This window comes from Centropristis striata, chromosome 19, assembly GCF_030273125.1.
Source record: "Centropristis striata isolate RG_2023a ecotype Rhode Island chromosome 19, C.striata_1.0, whole genome shotgun sequence".
NCBI lineage: Eukaryota > Metazoa > Chordata > Actinopteri > Perciformes > Serranidae > Centropristis > Centropristis striata.
Genome location: NC_081535.1, coordinates 7,064,950 through 7,080,782, shown reverse-complemented (window position 1 = coordinate 7,080,782; position 15,833 = coordinate 7,064,950).

Sequence of the window (15,833 nt, the reverse complement as noted above, 5' to 3'; positions counted from 1 at the left end):
ATGTGTAAAAGGTTGTTTTCAGCCTATGTAAAGGCATGTTGCAATTCCTGTTACTTCAGTTCAGTCTATGGTTTAAGCACCAACACTAGGCTACATGTTTAGGATTTGGAAATGTAAGTATGTGGTTAGGTTTTGGGGAAAAAAAGATAATTAAATATATTGTGCAAATGGGGGCAAAAATGGCACGAACATGATATAAAAATGACTTCTAAAGTTACTTTTTTTCGTTTTACAATGTTGAGGCACACCACACTGCCTTTCTTGAAGGATGATGCTCATCAGGCATGCAAGCAGTAGGGTCTTTTTCTTTATTGTTTTACCACTAACTGACCTGTCTTTAGAAAACTGTTGTTTTAGTGTCAAGTAAATGCTCTAAAACAACACAGGTCTGCACTTTTTAATTATTTTTTACTTAGAAATTAGGTGCTTAGAGCAGAAAAACCAAGGCTCTCTGCAATGCAAAAGAAGCATTTAAAACACTTCACTGTCATTGAAAACAATTACAAAAAGCCTCCCCAAGCTGCAGAAAGACAGGCCGTGTGATCGGCCCTAAGTCTGTCACAGAAAGCAAACCCCAGTCTCTTGGGCAGAGGTCGTATATTCAGGGAACCATCCAACCCCACAACCTCCTTATATGACGTCACTTCTTCCTTCACTCCTAAAATAATTACTATGTCCACTAGATGTCAGCGTTTAACAATGAACATTAATATAGCAGCCCATTTAAAAGGCTAAAAAACTTCTTAAACATATTAGAGGTTTAAGCAGGCCCCTTTCTAACCCATACATATGAGACTCATAACCACTGACTACACCCATTCAATCGTGTGATAAGATCCAAACTGCATGCGACTAACTACAGCCACATTTTAAATATACAGTATATTTGAACTACATACTTTATTGCATTCACAGCATCTTTTTTGCAAGATGCTACACTTAAAGAACCAAACCAAAAAGACCATTTGCACTACTGAAACTGTGCATCAATAGTAATTCAATTTGCTTAGATTCTAAGGCATTATGGAACAAATCTGTGCACTTATGGTTTATATTACAGTAGTCCCGAGGAACACTACCATTATACCAGCCAGTTTAATTGAAAAGAAAATGGGACAATTAACTCCCAGTTAATAAATGAGTTAATAAAGTACAGACCAAGCCTGACCATTGCTTTTCTCGTTTGCTTAAAAAATAGCTGAATAGATTGCAGATTCTTCCAGTAACACAGAAATAAAATTATTTATGATACAATATTTAACAGCATCCTTGACTGATATGTCGTTGCTCTCAAGAGCAGGGCCCCTTGTGTCGGAATATCTGATGCCACTGCACAGAGAGAGAGGCAAAATTGAGGCTACTCAGTTCCATAATTCAAAGAAAAAATGTTTTTTTATTGTTTAACTTATCTCTTCTTTCTAATAAGAACCCTTTTATGCTGAAGGGGAAGCTTCTCTACTACTTTTCTGCTATATCATGCATCAAGAACCATTTTATACTGTATCCAAAGAATCCTTTGAGCTGACTTCTGCGAGCCGGGTTGGACCTGAAGGACTGATTATTTTAAATAATAGGGGAATATCAATGGAATATGTAGGCTCCTATAATAATATGCTTTATGTATTTGGCAAGTCAAAGTGAAAAGCACCTATATACCCATATAAACAACACATGTCATCTTAAAATTGCAACTGAAATTTTATGTTAAACAACAATAATGAATTAAAAATCAAAATAACTAAATGATTAATACAGGTAATTTAAATATTTTCTAATAGATAAACTAAGGCTTTTGTGTGTTCCTTTTTTGAGGAAGGTCAGCATATCATCATCCTCAGGCAGAAGCTGAGATCTCACATTCACAATGTCCGTATTGGCTGTCAGCAAGCTAATGTTAGCTATATGTTAGCAAACTAATATTATCTATATGTTAGCAAGCTAATGTTAGCTATATGGTAGCAAGCTGATGTTAGCTATATGTTAGCAAGCTGATGTTAGCTATATGTTAGCAAGCAAAGGCTAGCGATATGTTAGCAAACTAATGGTAGCTATATGTTAGCAGGCTGATGTTATCTATATGCTAGCAAGCTAATGCTAGCTATAATTTAGCAAACTAATGTTATCTAAATGTAAGCAAGCTAAGGCTAGCAATATGTTAGCAAACTAATGTTTGCCTTATGTTAGCAGCATATATCCATTTCTTAAAGGTTTTCAGTTTTCTGGTTTGTCAGCTTGTAGAAACTAAGTTCTGGTTCTTTAACATGTTGGTAGAACATTTCAGCACACAGCAGCTTTTAGACATTTTTCTGTTGTTTGCTAACAGACGGAATTGACGAAGAGGCTCCTTCTTTCAATTCAAATCAAAAGTAGATTACGCTTTCTGCTGTTGAAAATTCACACACACACACACACACACACACACACACACACACACATTTACACGAAATAATAAGACATTGACACAACCAAAAAAAGGGTATATTTTTCTCATTTAAATCTCTAAAACATCTCATATGCATCAAAAATCTGATATGATCAAATGTAATGTTTCAGACCCCTTGTATTTAAGGTCTTAGCTTGTTTTTGTCTCAGTAGAGACCTTTTCCAGGCCAGGGCAGCTCACATTCACCATCTAATTTCAAGCCATGCTTCACAGTTCATTGTATTTTCTGTCTCCCTGCTGTCTGCGAAGTAGCAAGTTCATCTAGTATTTTCCTCTTTAGAAAACTACACGGAATGGATTCTGTCACAGCGAGTGCTGACTTCATTTTTCACACCGAGAGAATAGTCAGCAGCTCAAGGATGATGGTGCTAACAAGTGCCTGAGCTGTTGTTTATCACTGCTATCCACGTACTTCTACATAATCACAATGTAATTGTATTGGTGTAGCAATTGCACTACTAGTTAATACTTTCCACAGTGTGTCTTAGATTTGTAGCGTTCAGGCTTTGGGGGACAACTCTGAAGAATGTTGCTGTCCTGCAGCTGTTGTACCATCTCCGAGACACTAATTGCACCCATTTTCCCTGGACATGTTCCCATTGCTGTCTCTTCAGATAGAGCAGTGTTGTGTTTCTCTTTGGCCTAAGACATATTCTCTTGTGAAGGCATAGTTAGGGTGAAGGATGAGAGAAGAGAACACAGTGAGAGAGAAAAAGAGACAGGAGAGGACGACACAAAGTCTACAGAAAAATGGGGAAGTGAGATAAATAGATCCTTCAAATCTATAAAATTAGTCTCACTGTAATGATGGCAAGTCGCAAACTAGTTTCACACTTGCTATTTCTGGCAGTTGGCCATGAAAGTGTCCGAGCACTGCAGCTATTCAGAAAATCTGTTGTTTTTTTGGTTCGAACTTCACTTTATCCTTTTCAGCCTTGCAATGATGTGAATGTCAAGTTTCACATCAAACACTACTGAATTAAATGCTAGGCTATCCAAATCAGCCAGATGGTATAATTATAATAAGTAAAAATATTCTTGTGCCAATAAGTCTTATATAAAGTCATAAAATGTTGTTGTTTTTTCAAGGAATTTTGGCTCAAGATGAAACCATACTGAAATTATTTTTGCTATTTTTTTTCCAATAGCAGTATTTCAGCTAATTTAATCTTTCATAGCTCATTTAATCATTCTAATATTAGTTATGATAGAAGACGTAGTTATAGGTATACAGGTAGTAATTATTAGAATTAGTAAAGTGTTTTTTTACTGATTAATTTTATCCGTGAAAATGTCTCCCTCAACATATTGATTAAAACTCCTTTCAAAAACTACTCGGTGTGGACAGGCAACTATGCAACACTTTATGAAATAAACTTTATCAAATGTCATCGTGATCAGTATGGAGAAAAAAAAATCTAAATTGCCAATTCTAGTAACACAGTGTACTGCAGTTCTGTTTGTCCATATGGTGCATCCTTACCCCAGCAGAAGCTATTGCTGTGGGTAGGTACAATCAAGGCCAAACACTGTACCATCTCTAAATTAATTACAGTCAGGGTAGGTACAGTGTGTGACTTGGAGGAGGTAAGTGAGAATAGCAACATTTTTAAAAACTATGACAGAAACCCAAAGTTTTAGACTTTCTTATTTGGCGATATATTGGCCACGTTTACATTTAAAAGAACAAATAGTTTTAGGTTTTTATACAGTTGTCAATGTCCTGACCAGGCGGCAACCTCCGGGTCTGAGCATGGAGGCAAACCAGGGAGTGCCTTAAGCTGGATTCTACTGAAAATTCCAGAAGGGGGCGCTAAGTTTGGCTGCAAAAAAATTCTGTCCATTCATTTCAGTGCAAAATGACAAAACTCCTCACTTGATTTATTACCTCAGAATTTTTTTTAGGACAACACTATGGTCTCAATCGCTAGTAAAAAATCTTCTTCAAGACAATTTGATGTCAATAGTTCTAATAATGGCCCCATTTAGAAGAAAATAGAAGATAAAGAATCGTATGATTTGGGGCGTGGCTACCTTTGATTGACAGGTCACTAACAAGGCGAGCCGTCATCAGGAGAGAAGCAGAACAATGCGTATCCACGGCAACGTGTCAATAAAGTTATATATAACGTTATATAGATAGAAAAGAGGACGTTTACTGATTTGGTCTCATAACTTTGACCCTTTCACTGTATTTTCACTTAATGACAGTTTATTTGAATGTTTTGTTCAGTAAAAATGTCTTGTTCAGTGTTTGGTTGGACTAACAGACACTCCAAGGAGTCGCTGCTCAGTTTTCTGAGGTCAGTAACAAACATTTTGTTTTTGCTTTTTGCTAGCCAAAACTAACATCGCAGTTAATGCTAACATGAATTAGCAGCAGCTTCTCTCAGTCAGGTTGAGGTGTAGAGAGGCTGTAGTCAGTGATCAGATCCCTCTCGCTCCTCCACAGTCCAAATATGGTCTGCTCCCTGTATCGGAAACAAGATGGCGATGCAAGATGCCGATGAGTGTAACGCTGAACTCGATGCTTCAAACGGGCCACAAACCACTGGGTGACGTCACGGTGACTACAGTCTATGGTCCTGACCTCAAGGGCCAGTCCTTTTTTTTTTTGATGTCGGCAATGGTGTGATCATCAAGTGCCACTGGACCATATGTACATGCCAGATATTACTTTGGACCGCATGAAGAAATCAGAAATATTGGGATGCCTGTTAATATGGCACACAAACTTTTGGATCTGGGATATATGACTCATTAGAATATTAAAACACATATAGACCTTAACCCTGGTCAGTAAGCATGAGTAGGCCTTGTGATGCTAAACACAACAGTGTGACCTTTTGTGTAACATTACTTAAATCATTTAGGATTCCTGTTTCAAAATGCTTGAAATTGGACAGTTTAGCTTTTATGTTTCTAAAAATCCCCCCAAGACCACCATTAAGGCTTTTGTGGCAGAAAGCATACATTGAACTTGGTCCTCCCAATGGTAAATAAGTGATTATGACCATGATTAGAAGACCAATAATCATTAATTTCATTAACCTCTAAATCCAGAGAGCCCCCGCCAGTGGGGGCACGCTTTACATACTCAATATTAATCCATATTTTGCATACCTATGTCTTATGAGGACGCCGTTTTTTCAAGGATTATTCTAGTGAAGCAGAGAACAACTTAAACTATGAGCAAGTAAATCTCCAAACACATTTATTTTCAGAGACAATTCAGTCAAAAGGCAGAGAATCTGAGTTTCTGATAGAATGGCAGTCATAACAACAATTTCAACAAAAACTACAACATCATAAAAGTGCCTTCAGCACAAAGACACAATTGTAGTCACAATTTTAAAATCCAGCAGTCGCCACAATGTCCCAAAACATTTAATTCTTCATTCTGCTGCACACGCCGAGTTCTGAAATAGGTACATGTGTGTGTCTAAATGAGATTTGCAAAGGAACCAAATCCTAATTACACAATGTCCGTAAGTTATTGATAACGCTCCTGAAGTCCACCATTATCCACCTCCTCTGAGGTAAATCTGTTCTCTCAGAATTCAGTTTTAAATAATTCAGTGTGGTTAATTGAGGGCAGAAAATGCTCAAAATCCGAAGATGGTCTGAGGCTGTGTAAGGTGGCCATGGCTAAATGCAGAAACATCAAAGCACAACAAATAAAATAGAAAAAACAAATTGTTTGCCTCCATGTGGTGTGAATATTTTGGTTTTCTTTCCACAACAGAGTTAAAATCCTGTGGGCAGAATCGTGTGAAAGTGGCTGTGGAATACACTGTACAGTAAATTGCATATTAGTAATGCAGTCCAAATCCCTCTCCATAAACCACATAATGAGGTACTCCGAGTTCAGCCGAGACAAACCTCTTTTCCTTTTTTCTCGAATCTGGATCATAACCTGCCACACTGATGATTTCATGCAGCTTTTTTCTCCTCTTTGCTCACTGAGGTGTTTGACGATGTGATGAGCACCATGAGAAGTGTGGGAAGGCTGCCAGTCTTTTTGATGTCAGCGTGTGGAGGTGCATAGCAGAGCAGCATCTAAATTCACAAAGGCAGCTTACTGTTTCAGGGCACGAGAATGGAGCACCCCTCGGATTTTGGGTTGCTGTCTGTTTCTGGCTTGGGGGCCACACGCCACCACTGCCTCGCTGTTTTTAATTTGTTTTTTAAATGTCTTCTTGATTTATGTTCAAACCATATTCGACAATTCTGCAGCTCACAATGTGCAACTGGTCTGCCCTCAAAAACTTCAATATAGTGTGTTTGTACAGGCAGCAAAATTACATTTATTTACTGTTTAAACTTTCTTTTATAACGCCTAACCAGGAGGATTTTTTTTGTCATAAACCTAGGTCAGTGGTTTTGTAGCCTACATTAACTGAAACTGGGAACCGTATGTGTATGTTTAATGATGTATGTGTTATTTTTCGAATGCTCCATGGCACTATGAGTACGGAAACGCTCATTTTGACAAATGCTCATATGGGTTGTTATGGGTGGTATCAATGACTTTAGGTTGGGTTAGGGTTATGTATTTACCCTTCTAAATGGCCTATATACGGTTTATAAATGATGATTAAACATTAATAAACTATCTGTTTACCATTTATAAATGATGGTTATTGTAAAGTGTTACCAAATCCAGTGGTGGAATGTAACCAAATACATTTACTCAAGTACTGTACTTAAGTACAATTTTGAGGTACTTGTACTTTACTTGAGTATTTCCATTTTATGTAACTTTTTACTTCTACTCCTATACATTTTGAGGCAAATATTGTACTTTTTACTCCACTACATTTAGCTGAAAGCTTAGTTTAGTTTAGTTACTTTTCAGGTCAAAATTTGACATAAAAAACATAATAAATTTAAAATCGATACGCATTTTTATTAATTAAACCACATAAAAGTATATTAAGTAGTTATTAGCCCTACCTTGACAACAGTAAATCAAATGCAAAAATAATAATGCAATAATATATTTGGACAATCTGAGTGGGTCCATTCTGCACAACAATTTCTTTTACTTTTGATACTTTAAGTACATTTTGATGCTGATACTTTTGTACTTTTACTTCAGTAAGTTTTGAATGCAGGACTTTTACTTGTAGTGGAGTAATTCCACAGTGTCGTATTAGTACTTTTACTTAAGTAAAGAATCTAAATACTTCTTCCATCACCGACCAAATCTTCCTCAATGGAAAAAGTGCAATTCATTCATTGAATCTGATTAAATTGCACCACTAATGTACTGCCAAACATGCAGAGTTGTCCAACTCAGGCCATGGAGAACAGCCTGTTTCATGGGTTAACTGGAGAAATAGTGAGATTGAGGAGCATCAGATATTTCGAGCCACAAACCAGCAGAAGATGCCCAACAAGCAAGAGCTCACCCATAAAGAGGAGCACTAGTGTCTAGTCAGCTTTTGACAGAAATCGATGCGGTAATAAAAGAGAAAAATGGTGAAATTCTTCTTTTCAGCCTACTTTGTTGGCAAAGGAAAGGCTGCCTATACTCAAACAACATTGACGTCTGCACAACATATAGCAATTACAATAACACAAGTGCAGCCATGAAGAGAGCAAAGCTTGTGAAGCAGTATAATATGCTGCTAGCCATCCACTTCATGTGGCATGTCTTACACGAACTGAAGCACGTCAGCAAATTTGGTGCAACAATGATGCAAGTGTTGCACTGGACCTTGGTGGTGAAGAAAGAGCAGAGCATGAATGCGAAGCCCTCCATTTATTCGTCCATCTATGTTCCGACCCTCATGAACACTGGACAGTGACCGAAACAATGAAATCTTGGATACAAGCAACTGAAATAACAAGTTATCCAACATAAACAGTAGAAGAGGTTGTGTAACAGTTTTTGTGGATTCATGTTCAGGGTTCATACGGATGCTTGAAATCCTTAAAAATGCTTACATTTAATGTATTTTCAAGGTTTGAAAAGTGCTTGGATTTTAGTTAAAGTACTTAAAAAATGCTTGAAATTCTTACTGTATTTCTCTTGCAATCTGACTATAGATAATCACATGTCCAATGAAAAAAGATATTCATTGAATATTGAGATTAGCAAACTGTACTTTTGGTTGTTAAAAGTGTAAATGAAATGTGCTTAAGAGTACTCCTGAGTGTTCGTAGGATTTGTTCTTCATAAGTAGGACGTAAGAACAAATTTTGTTCTAAGAACGGTTAGTGAATGAGGCCCAATGACTTTAGGTCAGAGAAGTTGTTGCACAATATACATTGGAATGGAGTTCACAGAGTTGCTCGTGATGCAATATTAAAATTATTTAGCAATCAGGGTTCGTACGGGTGCTTGAAATTTTAATGTTGTATTTTCAGGGGTTTGAAAAGTGCTTGGATTTTGGATAAAGTGCTTGAAAATGCTTGAAATTCTTACTGTATTTCTCTTGCAATCTGACTATAGATAATCACATTTTCAATGAAAAAAATAATAAATTAAATATTGAGATTAGCAAACTTTACTTTTGGTTGTTAAAAGTGTAAAACCATCGCTTTGAGTGAAATTACCCCTTTTAGCACGTAAGTACTTATCTAAAACATGCAACTTACAACTGTTGTAAGGCACTGGAAAAGAGCAGCCAGTGAAATACGGAGACATAGCTCATGTTTCGCTGCCTGTACACACAATCTTTATTCACGTTTTTGATGGGAGAACAGGCTGGAAATACGTTTCCTTCATAGGGTGGCTGGGCTCTTCTGTTCATGTTTGTCTGTTCATTGTTCATGCATTTGATCAGGATGCCTCCTCAGCATCTCCCATTGGAGGTTTTCCAGGCACATTCAACTGGTAGGAGGCCTCGAGGTAGACCCAGAACACACTGGAGAGATTATGAATCTCCACTGGTCAGGGGACCCCTCGGGCTACCCCAGGAGACTGTTGCTGGGGAGAGGGACGTCTGGGTTACCTTGCTTAGCATGCTGCCACTCTGACCTGCCCCTGGATAAGTGGAATAGAATGGATGGATGATAATTGTACTTAATAGCTCAACATAATTAAAGTTGTATGTGTTTTAGGTGATTCAATTACGAAAAATGTTCTTTGTTTTTCTTTGTTTTTTAACCCTAGGCCCCATTCTACAGAAATGTATTGATGAGGTTGGGGCTGGAAGTACCTGGAGTGATGTCAAGATCAGCGGTACCAATGCTGATGACGACCCCATTAAATATCACCTCCCTGTTAGAGATTAATAAAAAAAATAGCAATAATCTGCATTTTGACCTTTAGTAAGAATGCTGCTTAGAAACATATTTAGCAAAGCATAAAACACATTTTATATGCCAGGCACAGCACACAGAAATAAAAAGTATCAACAGAAAGGACACACTGATAACACTTTGCACAACGCCACATTATTTGAGGGCAAGCAGATAAAAAACTGAAGTGCTCTTTGTGCTCCAATTCAAGGCCACGGGCCCAGGTGGAGACAGGCACTGGCCAACACTAGACAAGATACAAAAGTGTTCTGTTAGCTTTTTTCCTTCCACAGGGCGGTGACCGGAAGCTGAAGCACCAAGAGGCATTTACATTATGAAACTCTGTGTAAAAGTAAGTTAGATATCCTTTTCTGGGAAGTGGTTACAGCTAACTGCTTTGCAGCCTGTGATTTCTGAACAGAGAAGGTCCATGTACATGCTCACTCTTCCATTCAATCTGTTCTGCAAAATAACAAACTCTAACATCCCCAACAGCTTTTGAAAGTTTGTTTCAGAGAGTGTCATGAGTTTAAAGACTGGCGTTCTGAAGAAGTTGCCACCGATTTGGCAGCATTTGGCACCACTGAGCAGAATGCCTTCATGGAGCATTACCGTCCAGTTTGTGAGACATGTGCAGACTTTGAATCCATGGCAACTACATGAGAGTGGCTTGACCGAATGCCCATCACTACAGACAACCTTGATTCTCAGGTGCTGTGGCAGCAGCTGATTCAGGGTGCCATTGGAAGGGACGGCCTGTAGCAGAGATCAGCCTTGTCCTCCTCATGAACTCTTCTCGCTGTGATTCTCCAGCAGGAAGAGAATCAAGTCAGACTGGAGGTCCGGCCTGTCCAACTAGATTCTGAAGTGCCTTCTGCAAATCTCTGTTCATGGCTCTACTGCACAGCACTATGAAAGCTGTGACAAAATGTTGGAGTAGGGCTTCAGGGCACCTTAGTTCAAAGATTGAGACAACTGAGACTGAGATTTTTTTTTCCCAATTTCTGTTGTCCTTTTTATTTTATTTTTTCCTAGTTTAGAGATAACATTTCGTTTTTCAAACCTATTTTTACAATGGCGATAAATACATATATTTAGTAATTTCCTAAGATTTTTAATTGTGTTTTAATTACACCATAACAGTTTGAGATAACAGAGTAAAGAAAGAGATTTTGAGATGGCTTACATTTACTTTTGGATGGTCGAGATTGTTTTTTGGCACAGTTCCGGGACGGTAGGGAAAAAAGCCTGGAGCCCTGTTGCAGGGAATGAAAGGAACTGGGACGGTATATGAGCCCCAAAAGTTTGGGTGCTGTGAGAAACATAATAAAACCTCAGCATCTGTCTGGAGCCTTTCTATTCACAAAGCTCTCTAAAAGCCCTAGACTTACTCTCTCCTTTTCTTAATTGCCTCAATTAAAATTTTCTTCTGTTTTGACGGCTCTGCCATGAAGTCTGTAGCTGCTGCTGAACCAGGTTCTCATCTCACCCAACTTCGGTTCAGGTGCGACACAAACGCCGATCCCCCTGCCCTAGGCCTGAAAACCTCTTCCCCGCAGTGGTCCAAAGCTCCTGAACTAGCAATGTAAACACTCCAAGCAATCCTGGTAGCAGAACTAGGGTGGCCATTCGTCCGGCTTTAGGCCACTCATAGGACACTTAGTTTATAGTAGTTTATAATAGTTTAATACTTATTGGCTAAAAATGTGTGTCAAAAAAGCTGTGTCAAAATAAGTAATTTCATTGGTTCTATTCGTTGTCATGACCTATCAATACATGGCTAATTTGAATATTAAAATGAGCAATGTGTTGATTTGCCACAACAAGCTCATGCTAGTTGCTACCACCAGGCTGTCAATCAAGCTCTCAGCTATTAAAAGTCTGAAAATGCCAAACAAAAGACCTCCTTTAACCTAGAATGGGCAAGAAAACTGGGGTTTGTTACAAAAAGTAAGAGGGAGTTTCATTTTTTTTTGTACATTATGTCGAAGCGATGTAGATGTGAGCAGCAAAGGCAAAGCAGCTATGGAGAGACATGCTAGCACTGACTAGCATCGAGCTAATCGGAGTACAACTGCTTAAAACCAGATCATACCAAACAAATATCTGCTAGCGTGTCCCTGTGTATGCAAAGTGTCCTCCTTTTTGATGTGAAGAAATTGGCCACCCTAAGCAGAACTGTGCTGACAGCAGCCACAGTTATTTATTAGCTTTACTTTAGCAACAAGTAAATCTTTCTCACTGAGAGTCGAGGCAGAACAGGCGACATATGATAGAAAACCCCAAAAAATATTTACTCCTCAAAAAGCCGTGACATAGCTGGTGGTCTGTCACTGTGGTAGATCTTTCCTCATTTATGAACTTCCCTTTGTCAAAAAACAACTTTTCCTGTGTATGTCACCACCAAGTGACATTCTCACAACAACCATTTCTGAAGTCGTTCCTGAGACCTCTGCTCAGTTACACTTCCTAACTCTTAAAAGCCAAATGTTTTTCTTCTCCTACTGTTTGTCTGTGCTTTTGAAGAAACACGGTAGGGCGTATAACCACAAGGTGTCTCATATAGCTTGCTCCTAGCTGTGTCACTCCTTTGTGTATTCATTATAGCCTAAAAGACAGAACTTTCATGCTCCCCTGCTAGCACTTGGACTCAGCTGAAATATAGCACAAATTACAGTTTTTCAGTTCAGTTGTTCACAATGAGAAAGGCTTAGATTTTCCTTCATATCTGTCTGTTCATGTGTCTTTATATATATTTATATAGAGAGACATAATATTTTATTGTGGCAATAAGAGTAGAACTGAAGCTGAATGCTGTCAGCCCTTGTTGTACTTTTTTTCATTTTGAAAAAGCAGTAAAATTATAAGGACAGTTTAGCATTTGATCACTTTTCTGCTGTAAGTAAGATGCATGGATTAAAGTTTAAAAAAAATCTCCTGATTGAAATTTTATTCGCACTACAGCCAAGTCACGTGCAGTGTGTGAAACATGTTCCAGGTTACTTGACACCTGCTTAAGAAATACTAATGCATAAGAATTCAGCACCAAATGCAGCCATCATATTTAAATGCTCAACCACTACTGTTTTACAGTAGGATTTTAAACAGCTGTTCTATTGCATCTTGCATATTTTTTTTTTGCCTTTTCAATTATTTATTTTTTTGCAAAGCTTGTCATTACTCTCTAAAATAATCAATCAACTATCTTTGGTGGAAACAAATGACCATGGCACTAAATTGCAGTTTTATTGGTCCATCAATACCGATATACACTACTGGTCAAAAGTTTTAGAACACACCAACTTTTCCAGAATTTAATTGAAAATTATGCAGTTTAATGTCTCAGTGTACTCTGAAATTAATGCACATTTGCAACATTTAAAATTCTTTACTGAGCATGATAGTGTTTTGAAAGTAAAAAAAAAATTCAAAATCACATTTTATGTTGGACTAAAGGACTAAAAAAAGACACAAAATGACAGAAAAAGACACTAAAAGACACAAAATGACTAAAAAAAAGACACAAAATGACCAAAAAAGACACAAAATGACTTACAAAGACATGAAAAGAATTAAAAAATGGACAAAATAGCCCAAGACTCCATAGAGTTAAGTTGTTAACCCACTTCTTGTTCCCTGAAAAAGGCCTATTTGAACAGAGATAGAAGTTCACCAAATAAAACAAACTATTGTGACTGCTCTGTTCTGACGCCCCTAGAGCTACATCATTTGTCAATGCTCTCCAAAACTGCCACAAATCAATAATTTCTCTAATCTGACACCAGTTTGAAAGGTTTTATTTTGGGTTAAATAACCACTTGGTTAAGGTCAGTGAAGGATCGATGTCATGCCTAAAAGAAACCCATGTTGATTGTTGGTAGGAACTGTGAACTGGGTAAGATTCTATGTCAATATTCTGTTCTTGGCCATTTGTTGTTGTTTTTCTTGGGAGGACATTCTCAGACAAACTGGACCCAGAAGACACGTTGTATCCTATTGTACCTCAATATATTTTTCTACAGGGCAAAGTGGCATAATCCCCATAGAATAGCAAACTCAGATTCAGACATAAAACCTGAGTAAACAGCACCCCTGTGGCTTTACAGAGATAAACTCCTTGGAAAAAGAAAGGCCAGAATCTTTGAGTGGAGACTTTAATGCAGCCACCGGGAGGTGTTGGTGGGGAGGTGGAGGGGACATGTCCTTAAATGACAAAAGACTGGGAACAGCTGTATGAGTTTAACCCATAAGAACCCAGACCCAGTAATCCTTAATCAGGGGTCTCAAACTCAAATTACCTGGGGGCCGCTGGAGTAGTAAGCAGTATCAAAATGACCAAAAAAAGACACAAAATTACTAAAAGAAAGATCCAAAATGACAGAAAAAAAACTTAATTACTTAAAAAAGAAACAAAATTTAAATAAAAGACACAAAATGACCAAAAAAGACACAAAATGACAAAAAAAAATACACAGAATTATCAAAAAAGACACAAAATTATTTTAAAAAAAGGACACAAAATGACTCAAAAAAGACACAAAATGACCAAACAAGACACACAATTACTAAAAAAGACACAAACTTACTAAAAAAAGACACTAAATTATTTTAAAAAGGCACAAAATTAGTATAAATAAATCAATAATGAATAAAACAAATAACCATTTGCCTTTTTGTTTGCATCTCCATAGCATATATCAAAATTGTGACTTTAATTTGTTCAGTTCGCTATTAACGGATTAGAATTGTTAAATGGGTTTAAACTTAGCCTCGGAACAAAAAATAAGCTTTTTGAAATTAGCTACTTTTTTCCACATTTTTGTTTCCAGTCACAGAAACATTTTGGAGAAGTCACTTTTTGTCAAAGTCACATGACCACCACACCAGGGTGTTGAGTATACGTCGCTGAGGGATTTAATGAGTTAATGTGAAGCACAAAGGATATGGGGGATTCAAGAGTGTTTAAAGTGTTTGTTACACGAACCTGGTCTCACAGGAATCCGTGAAATAGCCACGGATTTGCTTAACTCAAAATCTGTGGAATAGCCACGGAATAACTAAAATTTCTGTGAAACTGACACGGATTTCGCCACAATGCAAGTTAATGACAGTCATATCCCGTGGCTATACTATGGATATTTTTTCCTATTGGTTTGTTCCAAGTCACGTGACTTTCAAGGTCCCGGCGTTCAGAACAAAAAACATGGTGGACAGTTCTCTAATTTTTTGTGAAAAAATCAATATTTTGACTTAGTTTCTGCATAAAAATGGATTTTGATCACATTTCTAGCCAGAACTATATGTTTTATTTTCTAAATATTCACTCAGTGAATGTACATAATCACTTTGTATGTTGGAATAGCCACGGGATATGACTGTCATTAACTTGCATTGTAGCGAAATCCGTGTCAGTTTCACGAAAATTTGAGTGATTCCGTGGCTATTCCATGGATTTTGAGTTAAGCAAATCCGTGGCTATTTCACGGATTCCTATGGGACCATGTTGGTTACACCCGTGTCACTGAGGGTTCTTACGGGTTAAGCTGTGTTAAATAATCAGCTATAGTCTGATAGTGACAAAGAACTGGTGTATAAGTTGAGTATCCCTGCTCCAACTTCTGTTCCTTCTCACACTGATTTATTGGTTCTGGAGTTACTTTGTTTAATAGTGTCTCAGTCGGCTGTGAAATGTTTTCCAGTTGGCTTTAGAGCTATTACAATAAAATAAAAAGTACCACAGATGCTACAAGAATAAAAACCCAGTCTGGAAGTGGGCTGTGACTTCAGCTCTCTAGAGATGATTGGTAGTTCTCTACTTTGAACCCTCCTGCTGAGTTCCATTCAAAGTTGCTCTGATATTCAACAGTTTTTATTACTTCTTCCAACTTAGTATCGATCAGCACAGGACCGTATTTAATGGCCCTCCAAATACGTGACTCTCTGTCAGCCGTGACGACATGCAAAGGCTCCTTTCCCTCGCAGCTGCTCTAGTGGATGCTAGTAATGTGCCCTTTTCAATTCATGGTTTCTTCCTGCTTGCTTCTGCACCCTGTTATCTATCTATGACTCATCTTCCTTTCCTTGCTCCCTTGCTTTTGCCGACTCAAACAGAATTCCTTTGGTTATTCACTCCTTTTGA